General features: G+C 43.7%; 1 protein-coding gene and 1 non-coding gene across 2 annotated transcripts in view; both read right to left on the bottom strand.

Annotated features, from left to right (window-relative positions):
- The window catches only part of tecta (tectorin alpha), a 181,224-nt gene that overhangs the window by 112,525 nt on the left and 56,797 nt on the right, over nucleotides 1-11,902 (bottom strand). The window lies entirely within an intron of this gene.
- On the bottom strand, nucleotides 1,129-1,320 carry LOC122540793. The gene has a single exon (XR_006309411.1). It is a non-coding gene; the product is annotated as a U2 spliceosomal RNA (small nuclear RNA).

The following is an 11,902-nucleotide window of genomic DNA, read 5'->3' on the forward strand; positions in this document are numbered from 1 at the left end:
ACTGTGATTCACTTAGAGTTAGAGGTTTAGATGGAGCAGAATTTGTAAGGAGCATCCAGGAGGGTTTTCTAAAGCGGTATGTAAATACTCCAACTTGGGAAGGGGCCATACTGGAGCTGATATTGGGGAATGAGCCCGGCCACATGGTTGAAGTTTCAGTTGGGGATTACTTTGGAAATAGTGATCACAATTCCATAAGTTTTAGAATATTCCTGGACAAAGAACAGAGAGGTCCTAAAGGAAGAGTTAAACTGGGGGAAGGCCAACTATAGCAAAATTTGGCAGAAGCTGGGGAAAGTGGATTGGGAGCAACTGTTTGAGGGTAAGTCCACATTTGATATATGGGAAGCTTTTAAAGAGAGCTTGATTAGAGTGCAGGACAGACATGTCCCTGTGAAAATGAGACATAGAGATGGCAAAATTAGGGAACCATGGATGAAATTGTGAAACTAGCTAAGAGGGAAAAGGAAGCATATATTAGGTCTAGGCAACTGAAGACTGACAAAGCTTTGGAAGAACATTGGGAAAATATGAGCAATCTGAAACAAGGAGGTAAGAGGGCTAAAAATGGTATGAAATATCTTTAGCAAATACGGTTAAGGAAAATTGAGAGAGGGTGGTGGCTGATGGGAAATGTTCATCCTGGAGTTCAGTTATTAGTGGTGTTCTGGAAGGGGCCATGGCTCTTTGTCATTTTTATGAATGACCTGGATGAGGGTGTAGATATATGGGTTAGTTAATTTGCGGATGACGCTAAGGTGGAGTTGTGTACAGTGCGGAAAGATGTTGCAGATTACAGATTAGATTAGATTAGATTACTTTAGATTAGATTACTTACAGTGTGGAAACAGGCCCTTCGGCCCAACAAGTCCACACTGCCCCGCCGAAGCGCAACCCACCCATACCCCTACATGTACCCCTTACCTAACACTACGGGCAATTTAGCATGGCCAATTCACCTGACCTGCACATCTTTGGACTGTGGGAGGAAACCGGAGCACCCGGAGGAAACCCACGCAAACTCCACACAGTCAGTTGCCTGAGGCGGGAATTGAACCCGGGTCTCTGGCGCTGTGAGGCAGCAGTGCTAACCACTGTGCCACTGTGCCGCCCACTTGGGTAGTAGGCATTGGCTGCACCATTCCTGGAAACACTGCAATACCAGGCTGATACATGGAGGGGACGGAGCAAGCCCTTAAGCCATCTCCCTGCTCCAAAAATCCATTTAATACAAACACTCCCACGTTCGGGAGATATCAGCGATTAAACTGATAAGGACAGAAACTACACATATTCCGAGCCAAAAGGCCGAGAAGCGATGATTACAGGTAAGCTGGAGAGCTGGGCTGAGAGGTGGCAAATGGAGTTTAATACAGAGAAGTGTGAGGCGATTCATTTTGGAAGGAGCAATACGAATGCAGACTATTGGGCTAATAGTAAGATTCTTGGTAGTGTAGATGAGCTGAGAGATCTCTGTGCCCATGTATGTAGATCCCTGAAAGTTGCCACCCAGGTTGATAGGGTTGGTAAGAAGGTATACAGTGTGTTAGCTTTTATTTGCAGAGGGATTGAATTTCAGAGCTATGAGGTCATTTTGCAGCTGTACAAAACTTTGGTGCACCCATACTTGGAGTATTGTGTACAGTTCTGGTCACCACATTATAGGAAGGATGTGGAAGCATTGGAAAGGGTTCAGAGAAGATTTACCAGGATGTAGGATGCATAGAATGGGGTAGCAAAATGCAGGGGATGGGGACAATCAAAATGTGGAGCTGGTTTAAGGAATAGATAATGGGTGTCCTTGTCAGGCAGTGAGGAAGTGATAAGGTAAGGGAACCATGGTTTCCTATGTAAATTGCAGCTCTTGTTAAGTGGAAGAAGGAGGTTTATGTGACGATGAGACGAGATGGTTCAGATGAGGCGATGGAGAGTTACAGATTAGCTAGGAAGGATTTAAAGAGAGCATTAAGATGAGCAAAGAGAGGACATGAGCATTCTTTAGCAGGTAGAATAAAAGAGAACCCTAAAGCTTTCTATAGGTATGTAAGGAATAAAAGGATGACTAGGGTAGGAATAGGGCCAGTCAAAGACAGAAGTGGGAAGTTATGTGTGGACCCTGTGGAGATTGGAGAGGTGCTAAATGAATATTTCTCATTAATTTTCACTCAGGAAAAGGAGAATATTGTAGAGAAGAATGAGATTTGAGATATTAGACTAGAAAGGATTGAGGTCCGTAAGGAAGAGGTGTTATCAATTCTAGAAGAAGTGAAAGTAGACAAGTCCCCTGGGCCAGATGGGATTTATCCCAGGATTCTCTGGGAAGCTAGGGATGAGGTGTTGGATCATTTGGCTTTGACCTTTGAGTCATCATCGTATACAGGTTTAGTACCAGAGCACTGGAGGATTGCAAATGTTGTGCCCTTGTTCAAGAAGGGCAGTAGAGATGACCCAGGTATTCAAAGTTTGTGAGAAGATTTGTAGCTCGGGTGCTCGTTGTTGTGGTTCTGTTTGCCGAGCTGGGAATTTGTGTTGCAGACGTTTCGTCCCCTGTTTAGGTGACATCCTCAGTGCTTGGGAGCCTCCTGTGGAGCGCTTCTGTGATCTTTCCTCCGCCATTTGTAGTGGGTTCAATCTGTCGCTTCCGGTTGTCAGTTCCAGCCGTCCATTGCAGTGGTCGGTATATTGGGTCAGGTCGATGTGCTTATTGATTGAATCTGTGGATGAGTGCCATGCCTCTAGGAATTCCCTGGCTGTTCTCTGTTTGGCTTGTCCTATAATAGTAGTGTTGCCCCACTACTGACAACTGGAAGCGGCAGATTCAAAACACTACAAATGCCGGAGGAAAGATCACAGAAGCACTTCACAGGAGGCTCCGAAGCACTGAGGATGTCACCTAGACAGGGGATGAAACGTCTGCAACACAAATTCCCAGCTCGGCGAACAGAACCACAACAATGACCAGGTAATTATAAACCAACGAGCCTTACGTCTGTTGTAGGAAAAGTTTTGGAAAGGATTATGAGAAATAAGGATTTATAATCATCTAGCAAGCAACAATTTGATTGCAGGTAGTCAACATGGATTCGTCAAGGACAGGTCATGTCTCATAAACCTCATTGAGTATTTTGAGAAGGTGACCAAGCATGTGCATGAGGGTAGGACAGTTGATGTGGTATACATGGACTTCAGTAAAGCCTTTAATAAGGTTCCACATGGTAGACTGTTAGAGAAAATGCAGAGGCATGGGAGTAAGGGTGATTTAGCAGTTTGGATTTGAAACTGGCTCTCTGTAAGAAGGCAGCGACTAGTGGTTGATGGAAAATAGTGGTGCGCCACAAGGATCTGTTTTGGGACCACTGCTGTTTGCCATTTTTATAAATGACTTAGACACAGGCATCGGTGGATGGGTTAGTAAGTTTGCAGATGACACTAAAGTCGGTGGAGTAGTGGACAGTGTGAAAGAATGTTACAGGTTGCAGGGGGACTTGGATAAACTGCAGAATTGGGCTGAGAGGCGGCAAATGGAGTTCAGTACAGATAAATGTGAGGTGATTCACTTTGGGAAGAATAACAGGAAGGCAGAATACTGGGTTAATGGAAAGGTTCTTGGAAGTGTGAGTGTGTAGAGGGATCTTGGAGTCCATGTACATAGATCCCTGAAAGTTGCCACCCAGGTTGATATGCTGTTAAGAAGGCTTACGGTGTATTAGGTTTTATTGGTAGAGGGATTGAGTTCCGGAGCTGCACTATCATACTGAAACTATATAAAATGCTAATGCGACCTCACTTGGAACATTGTGTGCAGTTCTGGCCGCCCCATTACAGGAAGAATGTGGAAGTATTGGAAAAGGTGCAGAGGAGATTTACCAAGATGTTGCCTGGTCTGGAGGTAAGGTCTTATGGGGAAAGGCTGAGAGACTTGGGTCTGTTCTCATTGGAAACAATGCAGCTAAGAGGGGATTTAATAGAGGCATACAAGATGATCAGAGGACTAGATAAGGTAGACAGTAAAAGTCTTTTTCCTAGGATGATGACGTCAGCTTGCACAAGGGGGCATAGCTACAAATTGAGCGGTGGTAGATTTAAGACAGATGTCAGAGGCAGGTTCTTTACGCAGAGAGTGGTAAGGGCATGGAATGCCCTACCTGTCAAAGTAGTTAACTCAGCAACATTAGTGAGATTTAAACAGTCCTTGGATAAGCACATGGATGATGATGGATAGTGTAGGAGGATGGGCTTAGATTAGTTCACAGGTCAGCGCAACATCAAGGGCTGAAGGGCCTGTTCTGGATTGTATTATTCTATGTTCTATGTTGCCTGATATGGAGGTAAGGTCTTATGAGGTAAGGCTGAGAGACTTGAGCCTGTTTTCATTAGAGAGAAGAAGGTTGAGAGGTAACTTATTTGAGTTGTATAAGATAATCAGAGGGTTAGATCAGGTGTATGGTGAGAGCCTTTTTCCTCAGATGGTGATGGCGAGCATGAGGGGACATACCTTTACATTGAGGGGTGGCGATAGAGGCCAGATGCCAGAGGTAGTTTCTTTACTCAGAGAGTAATAGGGGCGTGGAACTCACTGCCCACAACAGTCATAGACTCGCCAACTTGAAGAGCATTTAATAGTCATTGGATAAACATATGGATGAAAATGAAATAGTGTAGGTTAGCTGGTTTTCAGATTGGTTTCACAGGTCAGTGCAACATCGAGGGCCAAAGGGCCTGTACTACGCTGTAATGTTTGATGTTTATACTCTATATTTAAAATCCCAAAGCCATTTATTTATATATAAAGAGCAAGAGGGTAACTAGAGAAAGGGTTGGCCCACTCAAGGACAAAAGAGGAAAGTTATGCATGGAGTCAGAGAAAATGGGTGAGATTCTTAACAAGTACTTTGCATTTGTATTCACCGAAGAGATGGACATGACGGATGTTGAGGCTAGGGATAGATGTTTGATTACTCTTGGTCAAGTCGGCATAAGGTGGGAGGAAGTGTTGGGTATTCTAAATGGCATTAAGGTGGACAAGTCCAGATGGGCGTTTGCCTGAAATGTCGATTTTACTGCTCCTTGGATGCTGCCTGAACTGCTGTGCTTTTCCAGCACCTCTAATCCAGAATCTGGTTCCAGCATCTGCTGTCATTGTTCTTACCCAGATGGGGTCTATCCCAGGTTACTGAGGAAAGCGAGAGAGGAAATAGCTGGGGCTTTAACAGATACCTTTGCAGCATCCTTAAACATGGGTGAGATCCCGAAGGATTGGAGAATTCCTAATGTTGCCCCCTTGTTAAAGAAGGGTAGCAGGGATAATCCAGGTAGACCGGTGAGTTTGACATCAGTGATAGGGAAGCTGCTGGAGAAAATACTGAGGGATTGGATCTATTTACATTTGGAAGAAAAGGGACTTATCAGTGATAGGCAACATGGTTTTGAGCAGGGAAGGTCATGCCTTGCCAACTTAATAGAATTCGTTGATGACAAAGTTGATTGATGATGGAAGGGCTGTGGATGTCACATGTATGGACTTTAGTAAGGCACTTGATAAAATTCCCCATGGTAGGTTGATGGAGAAAGTGAAGTTGCATGGGGTCCAGAGTGTACTAGCTAGATGGGTAGAGAACTGGCTGGGCAGCAGGACACAGACAGTAGTAGTGGAAGGGAGTTTCTCAAAATGGAGAACTGTGACCAGTGGTGGTCCACAGGGATCCGTGCTGGAACAACTGTTGTTTGTGACATACATAAATGATCTGGAGGAAAGTATAGGTGGTCTGATTAGCAAGTTTGCAGATGACACGAAGAGTAGCAGATGGTGAAGGGGACTGTCAGAGAATGTAGTGGAATATAGACAGATTGGAGAGATGAGCAGAGAAATGGCAGATGGAGTTCAATCCGAGCAAATTCAAGGTGATGCATTTTGGAAGATCCAATTCTAGAACGAACTATATGGTAAATGGAAAAGCCCTGGGGAAAATTGATGTACAGAGAGATCTGGGTGTTCAAGTCCATTGTTCCCTGAAAGTGGCAATGCAGGTCAATAGAGTGGTTAAGAAGGCATATAGCATGCTTTTCTTTATCAGATGGGGTGTTGAGTACAAGAGTTGGCAGGACATGTTACAGTTGTGTAAGATTTTGGTTTGGCCACATTTGGAATACTGAGTACAGATCTGGTCACCACATTACCAAAAGGATGTGGATGCTTTAGAGAGGGTACAGAGGAGGTTCACCAGGATGTTGCCTGGTATGGACAGCGCTAGCTATGAAGAGAAGTTGAATAGATTAGATTAGAAAGATGGAGGTTGAGGGGGGACCTGATTGAGGTCTACAAAATCATGAGAGGTATAGACAGAATGGATAGCAAGAAGCTTTTTCCTAGAGTGGGGGATTCAATTACCAGGGGTCACGAGTTCAAGGGGAAAAGTTTAAGGGAGATAAGTGTGGAAGGTTCTTTACACAGAGAGTGGTGGGGGCGCAGAACATGTTGCCAGTGGAGGTGGTACAGGTGGCACGACAGCATCATTTAAGATGTATCTAAGACAGATACATGAATGGGCAGGGAGCAGAGGGATACCGATCCTTTGAAAATAGGCAACAGGTTTAGATAGAGGATCTGGATCGGCGCAGGCTTGGAGGGCTGTGTGAACGGATCGGAGAAGTCAGGCTTGTTCTGTTCAGCAAACAGATAACCGGTGTTCAGAAATAATACAGATGTTTAAAATCAACAGGGGACAGTTTTCACCACAGAAGGTGGAGAGATCCAGCTCCCATTGTGGAAGTCCTCCATCAAGAGAACTCTGGCTTTGAAATGGTTGGAAACAGAAACAATGGCCACGAAGGAAAACCATTGGGGCAAAATGTTGGAAAATTGGATTATTTTTGACCGACGCAGACTCTTTGGGCTTTTATTTTAAGCTGGAGACCTCAATCTGACTCATTGGCTCGAATCTGGAACGTACTGTCTGAAGGTGCGATGGAGCCAGATTAAATCTTGGCTTTCGAAAGATAATTGGATAGTAATCGGAGGAAACACGGCACTAATGAATTTACAAAGAGACAGGACTGAGAGGAACGGGGGAACAATGCTGTAACCATTTAATAAGTCCAACCACAGAGCAGCTGAAAGAGATAGAATGGGAGATTTAACCCAGAATCATCCTACACCTCTAACTGTCACATTGAACGTGTAACCAGAGAGGGGCCGAGTCTTTCATATAGCTATAGAGATGTACAGCATGGAAACAGACCCTTTGGTCCGACTTGTCCATTCTGACCAGATATTCCAAAGTGATCTAATCCCATTCGCCAGCATTGACCCATATCCCTCTAAACCCTTCCTATTCATAATACCCATCCAGATGCCCAGTGACGAATTTCTGTTTTAATTTAGGGAACGAGTGAAAGGTGAAAGTAGGAAAAGAAACCTACCTGAGCTGCTTCTCAGCGCATATCCTGCGATCCGGGTTCCTCCGGGAATCTGAGGCCGTTTAAAATGAAGCGGATTCACTCATTATTCCAGGTTGCGAAATGAGTCGGAGAAGTCAGCAGATTTAGAGAAGTTGAAATGAAAACGGATGAAAGGGTCCTTGATTGCAAGTTGACAATACTGTCTTACTGTGAATCGGGTGTTGTGTGTACAAGGGTCTTGGGTGTAACTTGAACTCCCAGACGTTGCTTAAAGAGAAAAGGAATGTTCTGATGAGAATGTCACTGATTTGGAGTAAATCAGAAATGAAAAGCCGGCGGTTAAGAATAGGCATCGTTTTCAGCTCCCTTTCAGACAAAAGTTTCCACTTTTTCTCAGCGGGATCTCCAGTTTCATAATTTGCATTTCCCGCTGTTGGAGACTAATCGCTGGAATGGCATCCTGATTAAAGAGGGAGTGATAAGGACGAATCGCGTCCCACGCGGACTGAAGATTCACAGCAGAATCGTTTATCTCAGTTTCAAAGCAAGGACCATAGCTGCTCTCTTGTGCATCAAGACAGCTCCAGCACCATTCACACAAACTCCTTTCTCTCAGACTTTATGAACAAATATCCCAAACTCCTCGAGTTTGTGCTTCTGCGGGGAGCTGTCCATTTAACTTTCGCTCAGCTTTGGTTCAGAGTGATTCTTCCCTCAGGATACAAACGCATGAACATGGTTTAAATTAGGGGATAGTTCCCCAAACAATTCATGGAATTGCTAATGCTTACTCGAGTTGTCTCTACTCAGTTCTTCGACAAATCGCGATCCCCTCTGTTCAAAGTAACTTTTTAAACAATTCCAATCGGGGTCTTGTTTAAAGATCATTCTTTGGCGCAAACGCAGTTTTAAATAACTTTAATCCTGCCGGAAAAGTTATTTCATATAGTTGGTCTTTTTATTTTGTTCCTGGTCATGGTAACCGTGAGACGATTGTTCACTGACAGGGAACCCTCCTGCTGCTTTTGTCAGCCTCAGGTTTGCGGAGTCATTTCTGCCAGTCCAAATGGTTACCGACATTGTTCGTGTTAACTCCAGTTCTATTAAAACCTTCCTGTTGACTTTGATTTCAAATGTGCTGTCTGCAAGTTGTAACAGCAACACAAGAAAAACGAGCAGGGTAGGCCATTCAGCCCGTCACCCTGCTGTACCATTCTACCATCACGGCTGATCTTTGGTTTTTATCTCCACTCTCCGCTGCCCCTAACTCCCACATCCCTGAATGACACTTTATGGCTCGAACATTTTTCCAGTAAAAATACCAGCTCCGATCTTGCCAGCAATTTATTTTTTTCACTTATTTTGAGCGAGGCACTAGTTTCATTTCAAAATGTCATTTGAAAAAAAAACTGCTGACATGCAGTCCATCATTGGATGCCAGAAAATGTAATTATTTTAGTGACTACTTGTTCCACTGTGTACTTTAAAAAAAACAACTCCAATCCTTGTGGTGAAACGGAAGTTTCTGATTATTCTGCTAAACTCAATCATTTCCTAAAGGTGATGTTTGACAGCGATAAACGCGCTCATTTGTTACAATGCAGTAATTCCAATATTGCTGTGAAATTGCTTTTTTGACAATTTTAAACCCAATTAATGCATCGCTGCTCCTGTCATTAACTGTTGTCCTGCCTGGGAATTGGTACCAAGAAGTTTCAATGATCAGTCTGATCCCGGTGACAGGATGCTGGCTCTGGGAACTAACTATCATGTACCCTACCACAGAAAGCCCGCTTATCAGGTTACTGCCTCCATTGCTAGTTATCCTATCCCTGAACCAATTATTCCCGTCACCCTTAATGTTTCTTTGGTGAACTCTAATCGCCCCGAAAATATCCTTTTTTTGTGCTGATACTCCATTTGTAGCTGCGGTTATTTTCTCTAACCTGCTGCCCTCTCAAACGCAAACTTGGTGTTTGACTTGTTTCCAATATTCCAATCTATGCCGGTGATTGAATAAATGGGTACGTTACAAATATTTATGGGCGTGGGCTTTCGCAGGTTGTTCGTACTCCGTTGCCTTTTAACACCCTAAACTTTTCATTGGGTTTGCATGAAATGATTTGTGAGACTTTGCCTCTTTTCCTCCTCTAACATTTTCTAACTTGCTGTTTGCTTTGTTCACATTGAAATATTCTGCAACTCCAAATGCGGGGTCCTTTAAACAGTACAAGGGTGATTCACAAGAAAAGTGCTGTGGTTAGCACTGCTGCCTCACAGGGTCAGGGACCCGGCTTGGATTCCAGTCTCAGGCGACTGTCTGTCTGGAGTTTGCACATTCTCCCTCTGTCTGCATGGGTTTTCAAAGATATGCAGGTTTAGGGTGGACTGGCTATTCTAATTGGCCCATAGTGTTAGGTGTATTAGTCAGAGGGAAATGGGACTGGGTGGATTACCTTTCAGAGGGTTGTGTGGATTTGCTAGGCCGAAGGGCCTGTTTCCCCATTGTAGGGAGTCTAATCTAAACTGCGGATGCTGGAAATCAAAAACAGAAATTGCTGGAAAAGGTCAGCAGGTTTGGCAGCATCTGCGGAGAGAAATCAAAGTTAATGTTTCGGGTTGAATGACCCTTACTCAGAACTGAAAGGGCCATTTGTTTGAAACGAGAATGTTCCTGGTTAGAATGCGATCCTCCTGTGCTCGATGTAAATGTCAGAAATTACCAAGAGCGCTCTCCGAGAACTGTATCTGCTATCTGTTGTCTTTTTGCAGATGCCTTTTTCGCTATGTTTAATGACGCCAATAACGCTTCCTGTTTACTCGGCCGACCTTGGATTTGAGTTTTAATCCAATGCGCCGAACAAGATGGTTTTCTCAATTTGTTTTGTCCCAATAAAATACTATTACTTATTGCTGCTACATTGCTATTTTGACATTTAACCCTATTCTTGTGTCGTTTCTGCTATTAACTTTTATCCTGTCAGGGCGTTTAATTAATTTGGTATCTTGGTAAGTTGAAGGTTGGGATAGAAAATGCTGAAGCTCCGTTTCTATAGTGAACTTCATACGCGAAAGGGCCCTGTTCGAAACATGCAAAGTGTTAACTATCGGAAAACACTGACACCCTTCAAGGGATGGAACCTTCCATGTCTGCTCGATTTGTCTTTAGCTCACACAGAGAAAAACTGTTTGCGTTTAAGCTCCACAACTGCCTCGCAACATTTCTCCCGCATGCATGTAACCGTCTATTTCTCTCTCCATGTTTCTCTATCTTCTCCCTGAATGTATCTCATTCACCTCAGTCACTCTTTGGGATAGTGTATTTCACAGTGGTCAAAATATTCACCTGAGTTCCTCCTTTGATTTATTAGTGACTATTTCATAGCTTGTAGTTTTGGACTCCCCACTTGCGCAAACTCTCCACTTCAGTAAATTTAATTTATTTTTGTGCAACTGCACCTCAAAGTGCATCATAAAACGGTGAGGGATTTTGATATTGCTTCCTACCCCAAACCATGATTTGAAGATATATTTCAAGTGAGTAGAGGGGCTAATTGTTAGAAAGGGATTTATTCACCAGTGCACAGATTCCTGTGTTGGGTGTTGATATGCAAGCCCCTCAGTTACCAGTTGGCTGCAACATCAAGATATATTACTAGTCCTGCAGTGGCTACAAAATCCAAATAATCCGAAATTCAAATGGCAACTGTTCTGAGAGAATGTGACTATATAAAACTGGAAGGAACATAACTCGGTTTTGCTTTCTTTTTAAAAAAAACGATTTAGCCAACTTGCACGTCAGGGGGTTGCAGCTTATTCCTTCTGTCTTTCCTTGAAACATGAGGAATTTGCCAATATGCTAATATTTCAGATTCTCCAAACCGCACAACTCACTCCTCCTGCATACACTGACAAGTGCTGGAACATTCTGAATACAGAGCTGTCAATACACTAATTGGCCAGTGCTACCTACATAGGAACCAAAACCTTCAGCATAGAAAATTGTATGAAATAAAATTGTTACTGACATGGTCAGTAAATTACTGAGAGCAGTTTTGGGGGCTGACTACCTATTGAAAGACATATCAAGGTCCACTCATGGATTTCAGGATTTAGTACTACATTTTTCAAACTACAGTTCTATACAAATTCAATATTTTTAGCTTCCCATGCAGCAGGTTCTGATATTTTTTACAGTTTATTTGCTTCGGTCAGGGATTCTGGGTAATCGAAGATGGAAGACGGGAAAAAATTCTGGCTGTAAAGCGGTTCCTTTTTTTGAGGCTCTAATGCAACGAAGGGTACGTCGGCTTCCAAAAGATCAATTGTGTTAGGGGGTTGGGGAACACTTCAGTGGTCCAGGACATTCAGCCTCGGACCTTCGGGTGACCATCCTCCAAGGTGGACTTCGGGACAGGCAGCAGAGGAAAGTGGCTGAGCAGAGGCTGATAGCTAAGTTCGGTACCCATAGGGAGGGCCTCAACCGGGACCTTGGGTTCATGTC

This window comes from Chiloscyllium plagiosum, chromosome 35 (assembly GCF_004010195.1).
Source record: "Chiloscyllium plagiosum isolate BGI_BamShark_2017 chromosome 35, ASM401019v2, whole genome shotgun sequence".
Lineage (NCBI taxonomy): Eukaryota > Metazoa > Chordata > Chondrichthyes > Orectolobiformes > Hemiscylliidae > Chiloscyllium > Chiloscyllium plagiosum.